Raw genomic sequence first — 24,393 nt, 5'->3', positions numbered from 1 at the left:
ACCAAGTTCCTGTAATGTCACTGATCCCGTTTTCCAAGTAGGATCAATGTTGCACTAACAGTATTTGCTAGCTACTGAGAATTAGCTGCAGACAAAACATCCTTCCAGCAGAGACAGACTCTCTGAATGACACCCCACCATACCGATCAACTGTTCAGATTTTTGCAGAACAGATTTTGCCTCATATCCTTTGGCCTGTTCCTCAAAAATTGTGGGCGGATGTCACTAGTAATAACAGACATTTGAGTTTAAGACTTCATACTCTTCAGAAAATGCAGGCTAATGCAAAATCAGTTACTGTATAAACTGTCAAAGTTTGTAAGAGCAATATTTAAAAAATGTTCCTATTTTAGGGCCTTTGCACCCCCCCCCCAAACAAATTACTTTTGCCTTTGTTCAGAATTTTTGTTTTAAGAGCTTGAGTGGTATGCACCCCTCCCACACAAGGCAGAATTAGCCCTGCTGTCTCTCTGGTCTCTACCAGGGAGAAAAAAGAAAAAGTACACCCCATGCCTGTGCCCTTCCCACCCAGGCTGAGCATACTTACCCTCCCTGCCTGTCTTACCAAGAATCAAATTATGGTGGCCTAGGCCTTAAAGAATTTAATCTGTGCCCCCCAGTGCAGGCTTACTCGATTAGCTACAGTTAGTGTGGTTGTTTTTAGTCCATTCACGATCCTTTTTCTATTGACTGTTGTTGCAGTAGTGTTTACTACATATGGAAAGATTACTACAGCAATGAATGCATAGGGTGATAGTAACTAGTGCTAGTAATAGACGCAACCTCATCCTACGCCATTCATAACCTGTCCACAGAAAGTGTTGAGGGTTAGCTGTGCCAAACTCTGCCCTGTTTATGGATTGAATAGTGAGCATACAGAACTTAGAAAGGAGTGAAGCGAGACCACAAAGCAGCTGCCCAAATGGTCCAAGTACAGATATTGATGTGTCAACTACTGTTAAGAATGTGCTCCAACATGTCCTTGCAAAGTTTTTTTTCATACCTTCACAACAGAACAAAATGCATCCACTTGTAAACAGTTTACTTTTCTTACTGGTCTGCCTTATTTACCTGGGACAAATCATCAAAGGATATAAAGAACTCTTCTGTTTGAAGTACCTGGTTCTGTTTGCATAATATCAATATTGTCTCCACTCAAGTTGTCTGGCTGGGGTGGGAGAGTGGAGGGGGGGGGACTGGTCTTACCCAGTCTTTACGGAACACCATAAAAAGGCTATTTATACACACGAAGGCCTGCAATTCTGAAAGCTTACTGGCAGAGGTAGTAACTACAAAAAACACTCTTTCAGGATGTGCATTTCACAGAAGTTGCTGGCTCAAAAGGAATCCAAGGTCAGCTAAGTCCCAAGGAGGTGGGATAGCCTTTCTTACTGGTGAGAGATGCAAACCCCCTTCAGGAAGAATTTTACCAACATGTGGTTTGCCAGAAATGGATCAAGACTTACAAATACCACAGAAACATGAGCATTAATGGAGCAACAGGAAAACCTGCTGTAAAAAGATCCGACAGATAAAGTACAAAAGTACAACAGCAGAGCTGGTGTTTTGGTAGTTCTTGGTATATCAAATTAAGAATGTACAGTTGTGCAAGTCAAATTACAAAAACTGCAGATGCTGTAATAGATTTATGCTAAAACATCAATCCCATGCAAGCGAAACTGCACAATATCCAGGTGCCACAACATCGTAAATGAAACCAAAACACACATTTTTGCAGGGAGGCAAGCACCCTAACATCCCCTAATTATACTCACCAACACCACGACTGCACTACAGCTGAGAATTGGCAAAATCCCAATCCCAGCTGGGCCACAAATTGCACATAATCAACCACTTGCAATGTTATTTTCAACACTGTGCTGTTTCGCTTACATGGGGTTAATATTATGAACATCAATGTTTTGGCAATTAGAACATAGATCCATGTTCTAAAAAATCACTGTTGTAGTGACCTAAGCTACATGGGTTTTACCCCACCAAAGAGCTTCCAAAACTAAAGGGCACCTCCCCTGTATAAAAAGTCAAACTAGGGTGCCAGCTTTCTTGCCTTACAGAAGGGAGGCTAGAGCACAGTATTTTCGGTATACACTAGGAAAATGTTAAAATATCCATATCCTGGCCAAAAAAAACTACAAAAATGGGTGATGGAGAGTATTCCTACAGCAAGTGTTCTATCTGAATATATACTGTAATGTAAGTTAACTTACACAGCTGTACTTGGTTCATCATTAAATCTGTGTTAAAACAGCAAAACAGGAGGGCGATGCCTGAAGAAAGTAAACCAGTGGAGTGCAACAAGCGAAAATAAACAATTGTTATCCAAGTAGCTCACAGCAGATGTAAAACACAAATTTTAATGACAGAACAAAATACAGATAAGCGCTTTCACAGTAAGCTTCATCAGATCTAAAATGCATTTCAAAACTACAAACAAGTGCAAAAGCAGTCACAATCCAACAAATCAGAACAAAGGGCATCCAGTGTTATTAGCTGCCATAGTAACTACTCAAAGAGCATGTGTATATATATATATATATATATATATATATATATATATATATATATATATATATATATATATATATATATATATATATATATATATATATATATATATATTAATATATATATATATATATATAAAAAATGCATAGATACTAAAAAAATATATATATAAAATATATCTGGTAAAACTGACCTAGCATGGAAATATACATACAGCTTACTTCTTTTTCAAAGGTCTTGTTCTTAAAGTGGGTTGTATAGATATGCTGTCATTCAACCCAGGGTAATAGTGTGCTTGTAGTATAAAAAAAAAAAAAAAAAAAAAAAATTTAAGTATTGCCTGATAAGTTAAAAATGTTCCATGTCTGTGTTTATCATGTGTTTTGACAGTGCACTGTAGCTCATGCCCCTACGTGCACAGTATAAGTGGTCATGAATGCACTCTAGTAGGCGCCTATTCGTTTTGCCTACACAGAATGAACAATAACCATTACATAATGGAAGATAAACAAAGTCCTTTGAATTACAGTCAGCTGAGGGCAGATGTGAAAACTCCCTATTAGGGTTGAGACGTGTGAAGGCACCTAAGAGAGAGCACATTCGTGACCACGTATACTGTGCACGTAGGGGCATGAGCTACAGTGCACTGGCAGAACACATGACAAACACAGACTTGGAACATTCTTTTAGGTTTGTAGCACTAGAATTAATTTATGACATCAATAAGGGAGACTTTGTGAACAGAACTTATCAGGCAGAACTCAAGTGGATTTTTTTTTTTTTTTTTTACAAGCACACTATTACCCTGGGTTGAATGACAGCATATCTATACAACCCACTTTAAAAGCAAAACCTTTGAAAAAGTAGTAAGCTATATGTTTATTTCCCTGCTACATCAGTTTTACCAGATATATTTTTTCTTTTAGTATCTATGCATTTTTGGTACAGCAGTAGTGTTGTTGCCTCACAACAAAAGGTTCTCCTGTTCGATTCGTGGCTGGAGTGCCTTCTGTGTGGAGTCTGCATGTCCTCCAAGCGGTCGAGTGGCCTCCAAAAGACATGCGTGAATGGGTATGCCTTCGCTGAAGGTTGGGCGTCGGGCTGCCAACTCTGCACCATAAAAAAAAAAATAATAAATCTACTGCCAATCATTAACGGACCGGAGTTCCGCTGTGGCGACCCCTAACCGGGAAAAGCCGAAAGGACAAACAAATGCTCTGAGATGTTTACACTGAAATCTATCTTGATTTTGCATACCATATATGGTTTTATGTGATATAGGGTGTTTGCAGCTTTAAACATATACTTGTGTAGTTACTATGGCAGCTAATAACACTGGATGTACTTTGTTTTGACTTGTTGATTGTGACCGCTTTTGCACTTTTAAGTTTGTAGTTTTGAAATGCATTTTAGATCTGATGTAAGCTTACCGCGAAAGCGCTTATCTGTATTTTATTCGGTCATTAAAGTTAGTGTTTTACATCTGCTGTGGACTACTTGGAGAAGAATTTGTTTATTAAATCGGTGTTGCTGTAGCCTAAGCTAATATGGTTAGATTACCAGAGCAAATGAAGCGGAGTCAAACTCCAGGAGCCTCTGGAGAAAAGTCCTACCAAAACCTGATGTGGACCAAGAAAACTAATTTGTAATGAAGTATGCACAAAGGACCAAATTGATGCCACCCCTTTCCAAAAAGCCACAGAAGTAGCAAAAACTCTAGCAAAATGGGCCCTTGACTTTAGCGTGACATGTCACTTCCAGGCAGAGTAACAAAACAGCATGAAGCAACCATTTAAAAACTGTCTGCTTAGACAGTGATGGGAAAAAAATGGTCAGAACGATGCAGCATTGCTAGCATGCCAAATTGGTATAATTACTGCTTCCCTAACTCTCCTTAAAGTAAGGTGAAGAGGATCCAGGGCAGGTATCAATAAATCACAGTAAGAGAGCAAGTGTAAGATCCATCAACAAATACATGCATGTTGTCTCGTACAGCTTAATATCTGTGGCCCCCTCAACTGGTGTCTGCTCCTTGGATGAACCCAATTTTCACTCCATGTGTTTACTGTAAACTGCCATAAGTCCCTTAACAGTTTTATTCTTGCAATTAAAATATTTGTTCATGCGCTCTTAAACAAAAGACCTAGAAAGATGTCCTTTAGCTTTGGATGTAATGTGTCGCCTACACAGGACACATTAGTAAATAGGGTCTATACTGGATGCTCGAACATTTAAAAGTTAGAATGTCATACGGCTGACACCATATGATCGAACTTTTAAAAGTCTGAACATCCAAAAAATAAAACACACAAATAACCTACACAAATGTTTTAACCAGGGGGGGCAAGCACCCCTGCACCCCACACTCTAAATAAACCAACTCCACGATCGCACTACAGTGCAGAAAAAGGGAAATCTTCCCATTCCACGCTGTACGGAGATCTCCGTTAAAACGTTCGAACTTCCAAAAGTTCAATCATATGGTGTCGACCATATGACACTTGGAAATTCGAGCATCCAATATAGGCCCAGTAAATAAATCTAGTAAACTAAAACAAATGGTCTATACTGAACTCTGAAATGCACAAAAACAAAGCTAACTTAAAACTTCTACTGCTGTCGTGTATAAATTTGCATACTGTTTGGACAAGTACTAGTCAGGATTAAATGTAATATGCAAAGAATTGCAAAACCATTAGGTAACTGCTAGCCTCTTAATTTAATAGTTTGGCAAAAACTACCACTCGCCCAAGGCATACGACAAAAAGTACATAAATTATGACAGAAAACATATGGCCAAATCATAAAAATGGACAATGGTGGACAACAACTTTGACCAGTACCTGCAAAGTCAGAAAAACATGTTGTACACATTGTCTAACCCTATAGAAAACAGTTACTCTAGCACCTTCTCTCACTGATGCCATCCACTACTGAAAAGGCTATTCCGTAACCATGAAATCATCAATTCCACTCTATACCTCGCTGATCCACACTACTGAAGATTATTCTGTTTTATAACCTTCAAGCAAGACAGTTAAACTGAAAAGATAGGATTTCTTATTAAATAAAAACACAGGACTGTAAACTTGAGCTAATCAGAAAAGTTTCAGAAACTGTCATTCTGTTTTCTGCAGGTTGCTTAGCAATAACCTCTGTATGGTCTATATAGTAATGCCTGACCTTGTTCTATTTTAATCTGTATCCATAATACACCAGTGAGAGAACCACGACTAAATTAGGGAACATAATACTAAAAAATATCAGTAAAAAAAAAAAAAGGGCAGTGTTTGAAACACCTAGGACTAGGCTTCCCATTACAAGAAATCATGCATTGGCTTCCTTCAAATGTTCCATGCATACATGCCCATATGTGCAGAATTTACATAATTTAAGGAATATTACATGAATATACACTTACTTGAAACCCTGGATATACCACACGTCTCATAACATACATTAGCTCCTTGTTCCTGGGTATTCTGTTATCTCCAAAGCCGTAAGAAGTTTAGAAGTTATGGACTTGCTGCAACTTGGCATCTGTGTTGGCCATTTTCATTCCTCCTCACTATTGTGTTACGGATCCAACTCAGCCATTTTTTTTTAGACTTGGATCCTAGTCTTGAGCTCTTCACACTACCTATAATGCCCTGCACTCTCTGTAGCTTCCTCAGAGTTTGCGGCCTTACTGCCTACCAAACAAAGGGACAATAAAGACCGAAAGAAATCAAACCAGGAAAACAAAGGTTCCTATAACTCCAATAAGTCCTCTAGGAGCGGGTACCTGTCAAATCTTCGAACGCTCAAAATTTCAAATGTTACATGGTCAAGACCAAATGTTCAGTGCTTGAAGATAGACTTTCAACAGCACCGTACAGTGCAGATAGGGAGAATTTCTGCATTTAACTGCAGTCTCGGAGAAGTAGGGGGGGGGTGGGAGGTGCAGGGTGGCTCGCCCCCCTGCCTACACTGTTTAAAAAAAAAAAACGCTTTATGTTCGAACATCCAAATGTCAAACATTTGGTCTCGACCATGTAATGTCGAGACATTTTGGATGTTCAAACATTTAACATAGACCCTCTAGGAGCCAATATGTTGGGGGATGGCTGTGAAGAAGAATACAATTGGACACCACAGATGCCAAGTTAAGCTAAGTACATAACTTCTAAAATTGGATATCGTAATTTTCATTCTTCCTCACTACTGGGTCAGAGTCTCCAGTTACATTATTCTCGGGTAGCCTCAGTGAAGGATATGCCAAAGCACTGTCAAACCAAAAGAAGCTCTACTTCTGGATACAACGTCCAGTTTATAATGAATAACAAAAGTAAGAGTCGTTGAGCAACTGGCTGCAGCATAATCATCATCAATCGGGGCTCTGGAGGAGAAAACAGTTGATGCAGCCATAGAGCTAGCAGAATGGCCTTGATGACAGCAAGGAAAGTTCAATCCATTTTTTTTTTTATTTATTTTACATAAAACTAGTGAAATACCATCAGTAATCCATTAGCAAAATGTGACTTTGGAGGCTGCTTGACTTAGATGGTTCATTGAGAAATAAACAAATAGTTGGACAGTCTTTCTGAACTTCAGGATACATCTCCTTAACATACGACATTATCCATTGTCCTTCCCCTTCATACAAATTATATATCATGACATGCTCACACATACATAGATGAACATACCATACACTCCTATATCCCCCCCTCTCTCCCCCCTCCCCCTCTCCCTTTTACACACATCATGACATTTTAAATACACACACATTTTTTCATGTTCTTATGCCCATTATCCCCATCAAGTTCATAATGTTTTTTTAAAATGTTTTTATATGTTTTGATATGGAAATGCACAATATGTTTACATTATATATTCTATATATATTAATAAATTCTTATAGAATATTACACTTTATATTTATACATTTTTCTATATATTTATATTCTATGGATATAATAATAAATTAACTTATTATTAATATGTTTAGTATTTGATATTTGTTTTAATATTTAATATTTATTATTGATTAATGATCATATTCTGTACATAATTTATATATGAAATATTGGGCAATGAAATTTGATATGATACATATATACACATGGATTCTTAATATTATGCGTGTATGTATATGTGTGCATACATGCATATGTGTGCACACACACATTATATATATATATATATATATATATATATATATATATATATACGCATATATGTGATATTTCTAAGACATACAAGAATATGTTTATATTTATACATGTCTATATATATATATATATATATATATATATATATATGTATATATGTGTGTGTTTCTATGATGTGTTTTCAGATAATGCAATGAATTTTATTGGTTTTTTTTAAACAAAGATTTTTATTGCATTGAATTTAATGGGCATTTTGCTTAATTTAATTTAATTAATTGCATTTTTAAATAGTTCGAGGAACACAATTGCTAATAGGATAATGAGTGTTTTAGTTTTTTGTATAAAAATGCACTATGGGTATGTATCAATTGAGGTCTGAAGAAACGTTTGTTAGAACGTGAAAGCGCTAACCGATTTTACTCATTCAATAAATTGTTCTTTGCTGTGCCAGCCGTGGAGTGCTCCTTTTGTTTACATACGTAGACTTTCTGCACTGTTTTGTTCTATGAAGGTAGAACCATTGTGGTCTATGAACATCAAGCAGATACAAAACATTTCGCCCTTAGACAAACTTGGGAAGAAGACTGGCAACTGCACAGACACTTGTATATTAGTCTCTGCGGCTACCTTGAGCATAAAAGGATGGGTTGGCACGGAGAGATACTCTGTCTTTATGAAAAATGATTAAGGCGGTTTCAATAAGGATAAAATTCGGAAATTCTTCTTGCTGATGTGACAGCTACAAAAAAGATTGTTTTCCAAAAAGAGAATTTCATTTCGCAATCATTCTCTGGTTCAAAGGGTTTGAGTTAGTCCTTGAAGAATAAGTTAGATCTCAACTAGGTCTCAAACAGGTGAAGCCAACGTGGACCTTGGAGGATTACTGGAAATGGAGAACCAAGTGGCAAGTTTTAGGGTGAGAAGACGTGATTCTCTGACGGATGAGACAGGAGGTTCTGTCTGGGCTTCAGAATCCATGGGAGATGCTTCAGATGAGACCAGAGAAAGGGGAACCATACCCGATGAGGCCAGTACAGAGAAATAAGGATTACTGAACTCTTCAGCCTTCTGGCTTTCTGCAGAAACTTTGGGATCAACAATAGAGGGCTAGGTGTAAAGGAGACCGGAGGGCTAATCGTGAACTACAGCATCCTTCAGGGACTCCACCAGAGAGGGGATCAGAGTGAAGTACTTGCTGCACTTTTTGATTTAGGGGGATTCAAAGAGGTCGCAGTAAGGTTGGCCCCAACAGACTTGCCACTGACCGATTAAGGGACCACTCATGAAGAGTCAGAATGGACTTGCTGAGTTTGTCTGCTAGAATGTTGGTTTTCCCTGGCATATGTGTTGCAACTAGAGAGCAGTCTGAAGATATCGCCCACTGAAGATATCGCCCACTCAGACCCACATGACCTCTCTGCATAACAGGCAATAATGGTGTGTACTGCATCGTCCCACGTGAGGCTGTCCTGGAAAGTTTGAAACATTACAAGAACTGCTCTCATCTCCAAGACATGAATATGCAATCTGGTCTTAGAGGAAGACCATGTGCCTTGGACCATCTTTCCCTCAAAATGCCCCCACCCTCCACCCTAGTTGGGAACCATCAGTGGTCACTGTGGCTGTAGGGTGAGGAAAATGGAACGGCCTGCCCAGGAACAAATCATCTGAACAAATCCAGCCTTAGGAGAGGTCATCTGCAAATTGCTAGTAAAGAATAGATCATGAACAGCCAAGGTCCACTGGAGGACTCACACAAAAAATTTTGCTAAGGGCACTAGGATGATGGCAGCTGACAGAGCCCTTAGCTTGAAAAATTAGTCTCATCAAGAGAGAAAGTAAAGAAATGATGCCCCATACTTGGTTTCTCAAGGACGTTATGTGATGAGGCAACAAAGCAGCAGACTGGTGTGTTGTATCTAGAAGGTACCAATGAATTCCAACCTCTGAATGGGTAACAGGTTCGATTTGGGAAGATTTATAGTAATGCTCAGGGAGCTGAAGATCTGTAACAAATAATCCCTGGCCTGAAGTAGTTGATGCCAAGTTGGGGCAGCCAGTCGTCCAAATATGGAAACACCTGGAATCTATTCAGTCTCAGGTCAGCTGCCACTACTGCCATGTATTTGGCAAACACCTGCAGGCTGTGGCGAATCCAAATAGTACAGCTCTGAGTTGGTAATGACTGGCTCCCAGCCTGAAGCACAAGTGACTTCTGCAGCGCCTATTTTGATGTGATAGACCTTCAGGATGCATACTATGGAACACATCTAATTGTGCTTGCACAACAGCGGTAGAATGGACTAAACCATAACCATCCTAACTTTGACTTCTTTACATATTTATTTGCATTGCTCAGATCTATAATGGATCTCAGGTCCCCTGTTTTCTTTGGCACTAAAAAGAAGCAGGAAAACGCAGGATGACACAGTGGTGCAGTGGCAACTGTCGCCTCACAGCAAGAGGTTCTCTGGTTAGATTTCGGCTGGGTGCCTTCTGTGCGGAGTCAGCATGTCTTCCCTGCATTTGTATGAGTTTCCTCCCACGTTTTAAAGACATGCATCTGGAGCATTTCTCCCCGAGCCTCTGCTGAAAATTGGCTTTGTTCCAAGTTGGACTTTCCCGGTAAACAAATGTTAAATAAAAGTTCCGAATCCTCTCTGTTCGGTTGGGACCACTTGGATGACTTTTCTGCAGCAATTTTTTTGAATTTCCAGTACTGCATACCCCCTCTGACTGGGTGATACATTGGGGAATTTCTTTATGTTCCACTGGAGGTGGAAGGGAAAAAGGACTGTAACCACCTCTGGATATTATGCTTAGCACTCAAGTGCTTGTGTCAGACTGATCCATGCATCTAGGTGCAGGGAACAACTCCAGACTGCCTCCAGAGACAGGTTGGGCAGCTCTTCAGGAGCTCCGATAGGGCTGGTCAGAAAAAGGTTCTCTGAAGCTCTCATTCTGCAGACCCCCTCTGCCTCTAGGACAGTGTCTACCACTGAAATTTCCTCCTCTGCCTCTGAAGACGAATCCCCATGTTGATCCTGAAAAGAGCCCTGGGACTTTTGAAATCAGATCTTCTTACCACCTTGCTGATTTCTGGAAAGGTACACTGAGGGGTAAAGTTGATGCCAATAGCAGACAGGGTCTGCCCTTGCTGCTCACTGTGGGTAAGAGTTTCTTTGAGGGATGGCTCAAACAGGAGGAGCCACTGAAAGGGGCACTAACAAAGGGAGCCCTGAAAGGTTCCGCAAAGTCAAAGGCTTATCCAGGCATGCCTTCTGACTGCAAAACTTGAGGCAGTGGCCCTTGAAGTATCCTCCGCTGAATGGGAGATGAGTCTCATGGAAGAGTTAGTCACAGAAACAGTAGCCAACTGATAAAATACTTTCTTGAAAGTACTCATCCGACACTGTATCTACAAGAAAGAGTTGGATAGCTCCTTGACCAAATCTCTCTGCAAACAAGTGAAATGTGCCAAGTAATTTAATAATCTCAGTGCAAACACAGCGGAGGTGTAAACGTGCTTACCAAACCTACTCATCATTCAAGACTCCCTGTTCAGAGGATGGACAGAGGAGCTCTGTTCAGCTAACTCCTTCTTAGTGCTCTGTTCAGCTAACTCCTTCTTACTGGCTCCTGCCACAACAATGGCACCAACTGGGACACCCCTGGACCAATGAAGTCAAGTCTTTGGAGGGACTGAAATATTTGTTCAGGTGTTTGGGGATTGGCTTGACAGGGCCCGGTGGGATCAATGATTTGTCCACCTGGGGGGGGGGGGGGGGTCACCCAGATATAGATGGGCCTGTTCCGAAAGCATCCAAGAACACGGACTCTAACGGAGGTTGGCCCGACTAGCCACCTTTCTACCAAAGAATCACCAAGATGTCTCCAAAGGAGAACATCAAATGGTGATTGTGGGGTTCCTTCTCCCTCAAAGTCCGTCTCTACTATAAGTGACTCCATTGGGGAGTCCATGTGCCTCCTTTTGCACATTTTCTTCCCAGGAACCTCCTCTGTGGGGTGTTCAGGGGAGGTATTGGAAGAAAAAGGGGGAGCTTGGAGGCTCCTCGAGGGAGGCTGAAAGGGGGGCTTGGATGCTTCTCGCAGTAGGCTGACCCTGGACAGAGATGATGGGCTCAGCACTCTGATCCAGTGAAGGATGAATGGGAGGATTGGAGGCAAAGCAGGTTGGTTCTCTGTGAGCAGAGAAAGCCCTTTCCACAATCTGGAAAGCCGAGAGGCCACGAGAAACTCCATATCTCCCCCGAAGCTGAAGCAGTCCAAGCAGCATGGACAGGTATCACCCTGAATCTGTTGTCTCCAGACAGAAACAGACCTCAGCTGTCGAGGGCTGAAGCACTGAGAAGGGACAGATCTGAAAAAGTCAGAAGAGAGCCCCCCCCCCCATCTGATGCTAACATCTTAGACCAGAGACCCACTCTGATCCAAAGATCTCAGAGCACAGCTGGTCAGGGTAGCTATCAGAGTTGAGGAAGGTATCTTCCTCTGATCCAAAGGTAACTCTCTCAAGTACTTAGGACCCTGGGACTCTGAAATCACTGGCTGGATCGGAGAAGGAGACTGGATCGAAGCAGCAGGGACACTCACAGATCCAAATGGGGACAGAGCTAACACCCCCATCTGGATTTGAATTTTGAGGAACTGCCATATCATCCTGTCCATATCCACATCCGACAGACTCCTGCAGGACATAGAGGAGGTGACCGAACAGGCAGGGAGAGTCTAGAGGGGATATGAAGCAGTTTCAAGGTCAGCGTTGGGGAAACTACCCTGATTGTAAACTCAAGAGTGAGTTCACACACTCGGATCTGAGGTGGAAGAGAAAGGCCTGGGAGAGACATTAATGTTAGTGGTGCCATCTAATACAATGGGACCGAAGCAGGTCTTGGATCCAGTAATTTCGGATCTGAGGTCTTAGTAGATTTAGCAGATGGCTCCAAGGAAGCTCTAGATGATTTGAGATTGCTTCCTAGGCTCTGAAGAGCCATAATGGCCAACTGAGGGGGTTTGAGCCTCTGATGAAGAAGATGAAGCTGGCAAGAGATCCTTCAAAGTGAGCTTTCATGTCCTCAGTTATAGCCTGGGGGTTGAATCCTTCACAGATAACACTCCGAATGCAGGTGTTCCTGACCTAAACAGTAAACATATTTACTGCGTGCATCAGAATGGGGAGTCTTGTGCCCAAATTCCGATCAACATTTAAAACCCAATAGGCTTGTCAGGCATGATTACCACAGCAGCAACAGCAGCACAGCAAAAGCAACTGTAAGGAAAAACACACTAAACCTGTTCACTAACAGAAAAAGAAACTACCACTAGAGAAAGACTACATAAAAATATTAAAAAACTTTTTTTGTTTTTTTTGTTTTGTTTTTTTTTAACAGAAAATGGAAAGCAGAGATGCCAACCAGTCAGTAAGAGAAGCAGAAGGAAGGGTGAAACTGTAAAAACACAATCCCTAATGCAAGTGAAGTCTCTGAAGGGCGGGAGGAGAACACAGGTAGTAAAAAGATAACTTAACTGAAAAATGACATACGCAGGAAAAAAAGTTTCATCGTAAATACTGAAAAATCTGTCAAGGTTAGGAATCCACGTCATACCAGCTAGGTGGCAAATGAGATCTGGGGAAGCTACACAGAGTGTAGGACATTGTGGGTAGGGGGAGGAGCTTGAGACTAAGACCAAAGTCTAAAAAAAATGCAGCCAGGTTGGATGCATAACCCAATAGTGAGGAAGAATGAAAAGGACATCAGATCACATGATCCCTGAGGTGCCAAGACTACTGTGATTTTAATTCATGGCAGAACACTTATTTACAGCTGAAATTAAGTGTTGCATATACTTCAATAACCCTCTGCCGAAAGATGACAAGTACTGCAGTTTATAACATCCATGCTTGTTTCAGAAGTTAAATGTGAACAATGATCAAAGTAATTAAAATCTCTTGATCTCCCAGAATTCAATAGCCTCCCTCTTTACAAAACTAATTTTATAAGTTCAATATTGGGGAAGAATTCAAAAGCTCATAACTAAAATTACCTCTCAGGAAAGAGGACATGCTGCTTTAATTATCTGAAAAGGCATAGAACGACAATTTTGTCCTCAAATGGTATACAACTACCTAAAAATGTAATCTTTACAGAAAAGCTGCATTGACCAGGAGATCACATATTATATATATAATATAATCAGGACAAGTACTAAATACAAAATCTCATTTTCAAGCATAGCCTGCACATACCAGCAATAAAACCATAGATATAAGTCTGAATATCTTGAGATTTACAAGCTAAAGATAAACCTATGACGCATGCTACTTCATAGTTCAGAGTTCTGCTTTTACAACAGTCAAAAACATTACATATAGAACTTACGCCTGCTCTGACCTTGCAGAACAACCCAATTGCTACACATTTTTTTTCCAGACACAAGGAAGTATTTAAATGAATATGTAAGCAAAAGTCTCAAGATATATAAAAGCACGTACTTTACGTGCATCATCGAGCACTTTTCTTCCTAAGGAACATGCCACATAATGAGTGGGCTGCAGGGTACCTTCCAAGAGTACATCCTTCTTTGGCCTAGACAGGATGCAGTAAACAATCACTCTGTGTACACAGCAAAGCTGTGTTGCAACAGCCTTGTAAAGAATTCTAAAAGCAAGGCATCATCTCCTACACTCCTTCCATGAGCAGAGTACCAGAGCTGTTCCACAGTAGCTTGTTCTGTAATGTAAATAAAACAGGTTTCTTCTTTATAAACAAGGAGGTATATTTTGCAGTCGCTTTCAAATTTAAAAAAGGTAAGATTTAAAAACATTTCAGAAGTAAATGAACATCTCTTTCGACAAGCTAGTCATATTTTTCAAATAACTAAGACTTGGAGTGATCCCTTAAATGACAGTAAATGACTCTGTATAAAAACAGTACTATGCACTGGCTTTTTCAAAATCAGCTATTAGGAAAGTAAAACAGTTATATGTTAGAAAAGGCTCACCTGCTGTAAGCTAGTAGGATCAGAACATCTGTTTTCAGAAATGCCGGGAATATGGAACTTTGCTTAACTGCCAGCTCTGCCCCTATACCATTTGGCTCAAATTCCTCCAGCACTGCTACAATTCGGGAACCAGCAGAAGCCAAACACTTTTACATGACCCATGCACATATACTACAAGTACTGGGCAGGGTGGTGGAGTACGTAAAAGATATCAAATACACATAAACAGGATAAAAACAAACCAGTGCGACCCACTCAAGCAGCCATTCTATACAAAAGCTCCTTAGGTAATGGAGCTCTGAAGAAACAGATGGACATTTCAGGCAACACAGCTATGCAAAGGAATTTGAAGATGTTGGACTTAAAATCAGCCATCATTAGATACAATGGCAATGACATCACCCCCCTCCCCCCCCATTTTCTACATGGGGTCAAGGTGTAGTGTCAACGGTTGCCATCTGTCTCTGTTCAACGCCACTTTCCTACCTTCGACACTCATGCTCAACCTTCACGACACAGATGTCACACAATCCATCCACCTCTTTGCTGGACACCTTTGTTTCCTCTTGCTTTCTTCCTGTTTCAAATAGTCTTCACCAGATTATTTTCTTACTTTTCTCTATAAACCTGAGCCCGAACCACCATAATCCGTTCTCTTTGTCCTTTTCTGCAATTGAAGCTACTTTGGCTTCTGCTCTTTTGTCCTCATTTGCCTGTCCCACAATGTGCACCCTACAACCTGTCTCAGGAAATTCAGCTCCATCACCTAGTTTCCTCAACTTCTCTGCCTTTACTGCCTAGGGTTCTGTACCATACAGCAGTACTAGTCACACCATTATTTTGTACACCTTATTTTTCAGTTTCTTTAGCATTTTACTGTTATACACTACCACTGACATTCTGTGCCAGCTGACTGCAGCCACTCTGAATATAACTTTGACCACCTTACTTTTCAGTTTCTTTAGCATTTTACTGTTATACACTACCACTGACATTCTGTGCCAGCTGACTGCAGCCACTCCGAATATAACTTTGACCTCCTCATTTCAGACTTCAATTACCTGTGAAGGTTTAAGGAAATTGGAAGCCATGAACCTGTTCCACTGTTTTCCCTTCTATCTCAACTCTCATCTTCTGGTTTTCCCCATTTGCTGCCATTACAACTCTTACCTGTACTCAGATTCATCCCATGTGCTTTCCAGCAAAGGACAGGGGAATGGAATGCAAAACTGAAGTTCTTGCTCAGTATCTGCCTGTAAATACCACATTGCTTGCATACAGCAAATTGGTGATCTGTCCTCTCCGATCTGTTTGCTAATGCAGTCCATTACCAGTATGAACAACAGCGAGCTCAAACTTGAACCCCGATGCACACCCACTCACTGGGAAGCCCTCTGAGGTGCCAAATACTATTCTTACTGGAGTCACTGGGTCCTTGTACATAGCCTGCACTAATTCTACTAATGTCTCTAAGGCTTTGAATTGCTAGACTACCCAAATCAGCTTTCTTGGAATCTTGTCATATGCTTTCTTCAAGTCTAGGAATGCCCAGTTGTACTCTAACCTCTAGCTTCTTCTCAAATATCCATCTCACTACAAACCGTGTCAGTTGCACTACATCTTGATCTGAAACCAAACTGCACATCTCCCTTCTTGCTTTCTACTATTCTCCATATTTGTTTATCAGTCACCCTTCTCCAGACGTTTCAAGAGAGTAATAGGAGTTTGATAACCCTATTCTGCCCACCACTGTGAATGACCACTGTTTTTGCACACTACCACTGGAATGCTTATTTTCCAGTCAGAGATGCATCTCTCTCTCAATACTGCTATAAGTACCCTCAGGAGTCACGTCTCCCCAAGTACCCTCAGGAGTAGGAGTCACGTCTCCCCAAGTACCCTCAGGAGTCACGTCTCCCCAAGTACCCTCAGGAGTCACGTCTCCCCAAGTACCCTCAGGAGTCACGTCTCCCCAAGTACCCTCAGGAGTCACGTCTCCCCTATCTCAAACATCTTTAATCACATCTGCTGTGATCTAATCAGAGTATGCTGCTTTCCCAGACTTCATTTTCCTTAGTGCTGTTCTTTCTTCTTCTATGGTGGGTTCCTCCTCTCATCATAGGCTGTGTTTGAGGTAGTACAGTTTCTGCAGGGTTTTCTTCATTCAGAAGCTGCTGGAAGTATTCCTTCCATCTGCCTCTGATACCCTGTAAACTGGTGCGCAGGTTGTTGCTGGCACCCCTTATTAAAGGTTCAAAATATTTGCTTTATCTTTCAAGTCTTTGCCTTGCAATCTGATATATAGTTTCTCTGTGCTATCTACAGAGTCACTTTACAGAAGCTGGTAAAGTGCTTCTGATACTTTGCTCTTTGCTATTGCAATTCCTCTTTAGCCTCTTTGCCAGACAACCAGTATTCCATCTCCCACTTTTTCCTATTAATACTTTTCTTTTGATGACTTCCTGGACTGTATTCCACCTCCAGCTTTCCTTACGTACCTGATGTCCACACCTGGCTCAGACACATGCCTGTTCTGTAGTCCTCACACGTGCGGTTTTGAGGTACTGCATTTTTTCAGCTCCACCTATTTCCTCTTCTTCCTGAAGTGCTTCAGTCCTAAATAATTTCTTGAACTGTTGTGTTTTCTCTGCAGTCAACTTCTAGATCTTCAGCCTAGTCTCAGTTGATCTCAGAGCCCTCTCTGACCACTACTTACAGCCGATTCTTGCAAACAGTGGCACATGCTGTGGGTCCACTGTTACTGGGGGTGACTTTGCAATTACCAATACTACCACTGCCCTTTCCTTACCAGGAGGAAGTCTACCCAAGTTGCATGTTGGTCACTCGTTGAACCATGCACTGGTCATAAAGTCATTTGCCAGACAGAAGTCTACAATGGCCTCTCCTTTATTCCTGTTGCCCTACCCATGTGGTCCAAGGCAGTCCTCATATTGTTTATGTCAGTCTCCATACGTGCATTCAAGTCACCCATTATCAATACCAACTCACGTTGTCCCGCTTTATCTAGTAGGCCTTGCAACTGCTGTCTGAATGAACTCTTTTCCTCATAATAACCCTGCTGTGGAGCACAGGCTCAGATTATGAATACTGCTCTATCATTACACCGCAGTCTAACTGCCATGAGTCTGTCACAAATTCTGATGACATCGCTGTCTTCTGAAGACTCTCCTCACCACAATTCCCACACCATTTCTAGCCTGAGTATGACTCTGGATCCCAAGCCAAGTGGCTTTGCTGCACTACCCATCCATTTTGTTTCCAGGGCACGCAAGATGTCCAGCCTCTTCCTTATGTCATCCACTTCAAGCTCTGTCCAGTCAGTAAACCTACACTGACTGTGGCCATTCTTAGCTCACGTCTTGCAGGTGATTGGTTTTATGATCAACTTTCACACAACTAATCCAAGTAACCCAACCTGGGCACCAGCCATCCAGCAGCTTACTGACCAAGGGCCACTGACTTTATGATAGGCAAAGACTGGCCAATCAGGGCACATAAACCCCTCTCACCATTAGCATGTGTCCTTGGCATAGATGGGAGTAGGTTTGGTCCTCAACCCACTTATCATTGGCAAATACGAGTACCCATTTGACAGTCAACATGACCAAATTTTACACAGTCGAGTGGTTAGCCCTACCATGGCATGCAGGATGTGATCAGTGCTCTCCCATCTTTGAAGATACTGTCACCACAGCTCTTCCTCCTATAAGCTGCCCATAACTCCTACCATTGACACAATTTTTTTTTTCATCATTTAAATGAGGGTTCATGCCAAAAACTGTGCCTTTCATTTATCAAAAATCAAAAAAAAAATCAAGATTCCATTGAAACTAAGTTTTTTTTTTAAACCCCTACATTCTAAACCCATTAGCAAATGCTTTTAGCTACAGCTGCACTGATATATTATTGTAATACTAAGTATCTACCACGTGCATTACATATATTTACCAATGATTTACGTACATAATTTACTATATTGTTAGGACTGCACATGTAACTGTGTATTCAGTCTTTATATATATTTTTTTGTTTTGCATCTATACAGGTCGTTACTGAAAAGGGTTGACAGACCAGTTCACCTACCCAGTTATCAAACAGAAAAAAATGTTGCAGCCAAATGTGTCTGTACTAATGTAACATGGAATGAAGCAGCTAACTACACCTTACACTGTCTAAACACTTGTGGTACACTATGATCTCTAGATATAAAATGTGTACAAGTGCAGCCATGCAGGTAACCTTTCACAACAGTAGATGTCCACAGAGATAAAGTATCCCTGTACATCCAGTTGAACTTCTAGAGCTTGGGGTCCTTTCCCACTTTGCATAGCAAATGCTCAGGTCTCTTGTATGACCAAACAGGCTAGTATAAGATAGGCATTTGTCTACACCAATTCAGAGCTTTTGTTGCTCAGAACCTATGGCAAAGGCTCATGAGGTGAAGATTTAGACCAAGTGAGGACAGAAATTCATAGTTTGGAAAAGGCACCATACAATTTTCTATTATCCAGAACAGCAAAACAAGAGCGCTTGGGTTCAGCATGCCCTGCGGAATTTCCTTAGTAATTAATACTCTACAAGGTGGGCATTTACATTTAGGAATGTCTGAAGATGCAAAATGACATCTACATTGCAGCTTCCAGAAAAACCAGTATCAACTACTTTTAAGAATGTTACTATGGCTGTAGCTCCCCCAGTACTCCTAGTTTTGCCTGGGCCTACCAGATACTTCCCTTGGAATGAGAAACAGAACTGAATGCACACAGAGAACCATTTAGTAAGTTACAGTTTGCTTGGTCACCAGCACACATGCAGTCAATTATGAGGGAACCTAACTGAGTTAAGTTTGTCTAAACAAAAATTAGGTCTCAGGGGAGCTGCCCTTTTCCTAGGTCTCAAGCACAAGACTTCCTTCCAAAGTTGTTTTCATGGTGTCAAGCTAGCCAGGTTAAGATCTAGTGGGAGAAATGGCTGACAGATGAACTTTGACTAATGTGTAAAGCCAAGCTTTCCCTACACACCTCACGGAGGTACACAAAGCTCAGTGGTGCTGTCCTCTGCCCAGACATCAGTGGAAAAACCTCTATTTGGGCATGTAGTACTTCCTAATGGTTCACATCCTTATCTCCATAATGATGCAGAGCACACCTCTGACTACTAAAGCTTAAAAAGGCATCAGTAAGGCATCATCCATGCACCAAGCTGCAGTGTCACCACATTGGGCTGTATTATGGACCTTATGTAGTGTGTTAGATCTACCACTGCTAGTACTACCTGGTGCTTATCCCTCACCATTTCCATAGTCACAGAGAAGTACAGCTGCACAAGTAAACTTACTGTAAAAGTACATAGTCGTATGATCACTACTGCAGTAGCTTAACATATATGGGTTACATCCTGCTAATGATATAACAGCTGCTCAGCTTCCAATGTTTCACGGCAACTTCTATGCGCCCAAACTGTCAGCACCGACAAAGTCAGGTTACAGTGCCAAGCCCTTCAGAGACTTAATGCCAACAAAGAGAAGCTAAACCCCTGGGAAGGACAATCTTGGAAAAAATAAAAATGCCCATTCCTTGACATAAAACATAAAAATAAGGGGGATGGAGGGGCTACTACTGAAGAGATCATTTGAACTTCAGCTGTTCCGGTTCTAATTATACAACTGGACCATAAACTTTGTATTGATCACTGCTCCAGTAGCCCAAGTTATATGGGTAGACTACCACAGCTTAGGAAAGACAGAGGAGGAAGAATGAGGGCCCATGAGTCCCTGGAGAATGGTTCTAGCAAAGCCAGGTCTAAACCTAGGGAAGGAATCTGGTTTACAGTGTTTTGTAAAAATAGACACAGAGAACCAAGCTGCTGCTTTATTTGAACACTTCTATAATCCAACCCTTTCCAAAAAGCCAAAGATGAAGGAAAAGGTGCTAAATAGTCTTACACAGATTTTTTTTTTTCACCTTCACAAGAAATGAACAACTGATCTAAAGTTCCGAAAAATGTTGTTCTATCAAGAGAATACCAGAGCTTTCTGTGGGCATTCAGTGTATGGGGCATCCTTTCTCCCTCAATTCTTTTATCTGGAAAGACAGGGAGATGGATGGTATGGCTTTTTTTGTTGAAAACAGAGATGCACATATATCCAAACTGGAAGCCACACGCTTGCCAACCAAGACCGGAATAGCTGGTCAAGAGGAGAAGGTAAACACTTGCACCACACCAACACCTAGCCCTCCAGAACACACACCAGCACTGCCTTCACATAAAAAAATAAAAACACAAACCACACACCCACCTTCACGGAGGCTCTCAATAAAAATCTAACCAAACAGCGGAGACCTCCAAAGCAGAAATGCACTCTACCACAACACTAATCGTGAGACACATCTCTCCTAAACACTGTGCCACTCAACCAAACCCCCCCCCCAAGGCAAAACATGCCCACCATGCTATTCATTGGTGACTCAATAGTCAGGCACACTGATGTCCCACTCATTAGGTTAAATAAGGAGAAAGTAACAGTCAGCTGGCAGTCAAGTGCCAGGATTTGCTATACAACGCACGCGCTCAGGTCCCTCAACAACAAATACAAATATGACTCAGTCATTGTACATGTGGGTGTGAATGACCCGAGACGTACCTCCCTGGACTACATGGAGAAGCTCTCAGATTATGTAGCCCAGGCGGGTATGACCCTAGCCCTGAGCAGCATCCTACCATCACCCAGAAGGATACCACAGTACAAGCAGAAAAATGATAGATTTCAGCAACTGGCTAGGTTTCTGGTGTCATTCTAAGGGGATCCATTACCTGTCTGCTTGGGATAACATGACTGACGGACCTCGATGCTTTGCCAGAGACGGCCTGCATCTGTCATCCCGGGGCTTCAGGATACTGGCCAAGGCTGTTGCCACCCCCATAATACTTTTTTAGGTGGCGTTCCAAAGACCAAATTACCACCGTAACAGCAACAAACAAATGCAATCTGAGGGTCATACTGCTCAATGCTAGAAGTCGATCTCAAAATGCACTCACTCAAAGCACTCCTTAAAATGGAGAATAATGACATTTGTGCTGTAACAGAGACCTGGTTCAAGGCAGCAGAAAGCACCCCTGGCACTACCAGGCTATAACTCATTCCACACCTTTCGGCCCCAGAACTTGGACTGAAGCTCCAAAGGTGGTGGTGTTTCCATATTCATAAAGGATGCACACACCTCCAGACTGCTAGCCCAACATAACGCATCAGAGGTACTTCAGGTGCAGCTAACATTGGGTAAGACAGCGATTCAGGTCATAGCCTATAAGTCCTCAACCATATCCCAAGACTCACACTCCACGTTCCCAAGCACACTAGATAATATTAGGGTCCAACCTAACACTCTCATAGTGGGTGACTTCAACTACCCCTCCATTAACTGGGAAAACTACTCGTGTACCAATACACTTGCCTCAGTGTTTCCTGGAAGTCATGAATTCCAATGCCTTGGACCAGCCCGTTCCTACCCCCACTAGGAGGTAGCAACATCCTTGACCTGGTCATTACTAACATGAGCGAATGTTGCTCTACACCAATAGTCCATGGTTAGATCAGACCACAAACTAATCACCTTGGAAATCCACATCCCTCCCACCCCCCCACCCCCAAAGGTAACCATGAAAAACTTCCCCAAAGCTAACTTTGGACTCCTAAAAACAGAGGTGTTGGACGTCACTGCACCCATGCAAATGGAGAATAGTTGCAGGACTGCTGACTCGTACACCAATGCACTGCATGAACATGCACACAAATGCATGGATCTTGCCATAACCAACAGAACAAAGACGCCCCCTTCCAAAAAAGGAAGCAAATCTGGTGGTCCCCCTGCCATAAACTCTACAACAAAAAGAGGAAAGTGACGCAGAATAAGGTGAAGTCCCAAGACTGGAAAAATCCCTTATCAGCCTCAACAAAGTTGAGATCCCTCATCAAATCCTCTAAAGCTAGCTATGAAAACAATTGCAGCAGACAGTAAAAGACAACTACAAGGCCTTCTACAGTTATGTAAAGAATCTCCATGGCAATACCCAGATTTGCTCAATGGTACCTCCTATACCAAGCCAAAACATATTGCCAATATACTGGCTGACAGATTCAGTGCCAACTTTAACCCCCCCCCCCCAAAGGACCTATCACATTAACAGTAGACTGCCAGGCACCCCGTACTACTGCTACACAGATTAAAACAGCACTGTCCTAGGCCAAGAATACAGCTTCTATGGGACTTGACAATATCCCTGGCTGTGTTCTACATGAACTAGAGAGTAAACTGGCACCTCACCTGTGTGCCCTGTTCAATCACAGCCTCACCTCATGCTTTGTCCCTACCGAATGGCGCACTACTACAGTTATCCCTCTCCACAAAGGAGGAGTGACTACAGACCCTGGAAACTACTGACCCATTAGCCTGACGAGTCTGATATGCAAAGCTATGGAACACATCATCATGGACCTAATAAACAAGGATATAGAAAACCTCCAAACTCTGGATCCAACACAGTTTGGTTTTATGAAGAGTAGATCATGCCTGCTTAACTTGGTTGACTTCTTTGAGTCAGTCACCATAGCTGTGGATGAAGGCAAGGTGGTTCATACAGCCTACCTTGATATGGCCAAGGCCCCCGATACCATTCCCCACTCAGGAATCATAGAAAAACTCAGTAAGCTTGGCATCAACCCCTATATCACTAGATGGGCTGCAAACTGGCTCACAGATAAAACCTACAGTGTTGTGAAAGTAGCTGACTCAAGTCAGACTGCAGACCAGTCACGAGTGGAGTCCCAAACAGTTCGGTCCTGGGTCCCCTCCTGTTTGGTATCTCCTCCTCTGAAGTCCAGGTCAACACGAAGGGACTCTGGCTGACAGTTTGCAGACGATTGTAAGTTGGGAGCTATTATCAACTCCCCAAGTGATGCTGACATCCTACAGAAAGGACTCACTGACACCAATGACTGGTGTCAGAACCATGGCCTTAAGCTCAATGCCAAAAAAAATTGTCATACCCATTGGGAAAAACCCAGCTCCCGTGATTTATTTATTTTATTTATTGCATATGTTTACCGGGAAAGTCCACTGGGCCAGAAATGAGCCCATTTTCTGTTGAGGCCCAGGGAGAAAAGCTCCACATGTAATTACATAAAAGGAAAATACAATACAGAATACATCAGGTAATGGTAATACAGTAGAAAAGTAAATAACAGCATCCAATAATATTGCAAGAATTACATACAATAGTGAGGTGATAACGTTGTATAACATGGTAATATAGGTAAAGAATTGTTAAACTCGTGGTAGAAGTATAGAAATAGAAGGTGTAGATGGTAGGTAAGGTTGTTAGATGAGAGAGGACTTTGTATAAAAGGAAAAAGAAGGAGGCAGAAAGCTTAGAGTAGGGATGGCACTGGGTAAGTGTCAGCAGAAGCAGTTGATGTAAAGGAAGGAAGGGGGGAAAAAAATTACATCGATGGTAGTCCACTGAACACAGAAGGCATTATAAGAGATCTGGGGACATAGGTTGACAGGAACCTCTCTCGACCACCACATTCACACTATGGTCATAAAGTCATTCTATGTGGCACATCTCATTACTAAGGGTTGTGCATCCAGGAAGAGGTCATAGTCTCCCA

At 41.7% G+C, this 24,393-nt stretch overlaps 1 long non-coding RNA gene across 3 annotated transcripts in view; it reads right to left on the bottom strand.

The window, feature by feature from the left end:
* LOC122801794 overlaps positions 1-24,393 on the bottom strand; it is a 100,795-nt gene that overhangs the window by 36,365 nt on the left and 40,037 nt on the right. Inside the window, exon 2 of one of the 3 annotated variants that reach the window (XR_006364802.1) lies at positions 14,194-14,431. The exons of the other annotated variants lie outside the window; for them this stretch is intronic. This is a non-coding gene — a long non-coding RNA (uncharacterized LOC122801794). The remainder of the gene's footprint in view (positions 1-14,193; positions 14,432-24,393) is intronic. 3 annotated transcript variants of the gene reach the window in all.

This window comes from Protopterus annectens, chromosome 5.part0, assembly GCF_019279795.1.
Source record: "Protopterus annectens isolate FY-2018-M chromosome 5.part0, PAN1.0, whole genome shotgun sequence".
Classification (NCBI taxonomy): domain Eukaryota; kingdom Metazoa; phylum Chordata; order Ceratodontiformes; family Protopteridae; genus Protopterus; species Protopterus annectens.
This window is presented reverse-complemented; position numbering and strand designations above follow the sequence as displayed.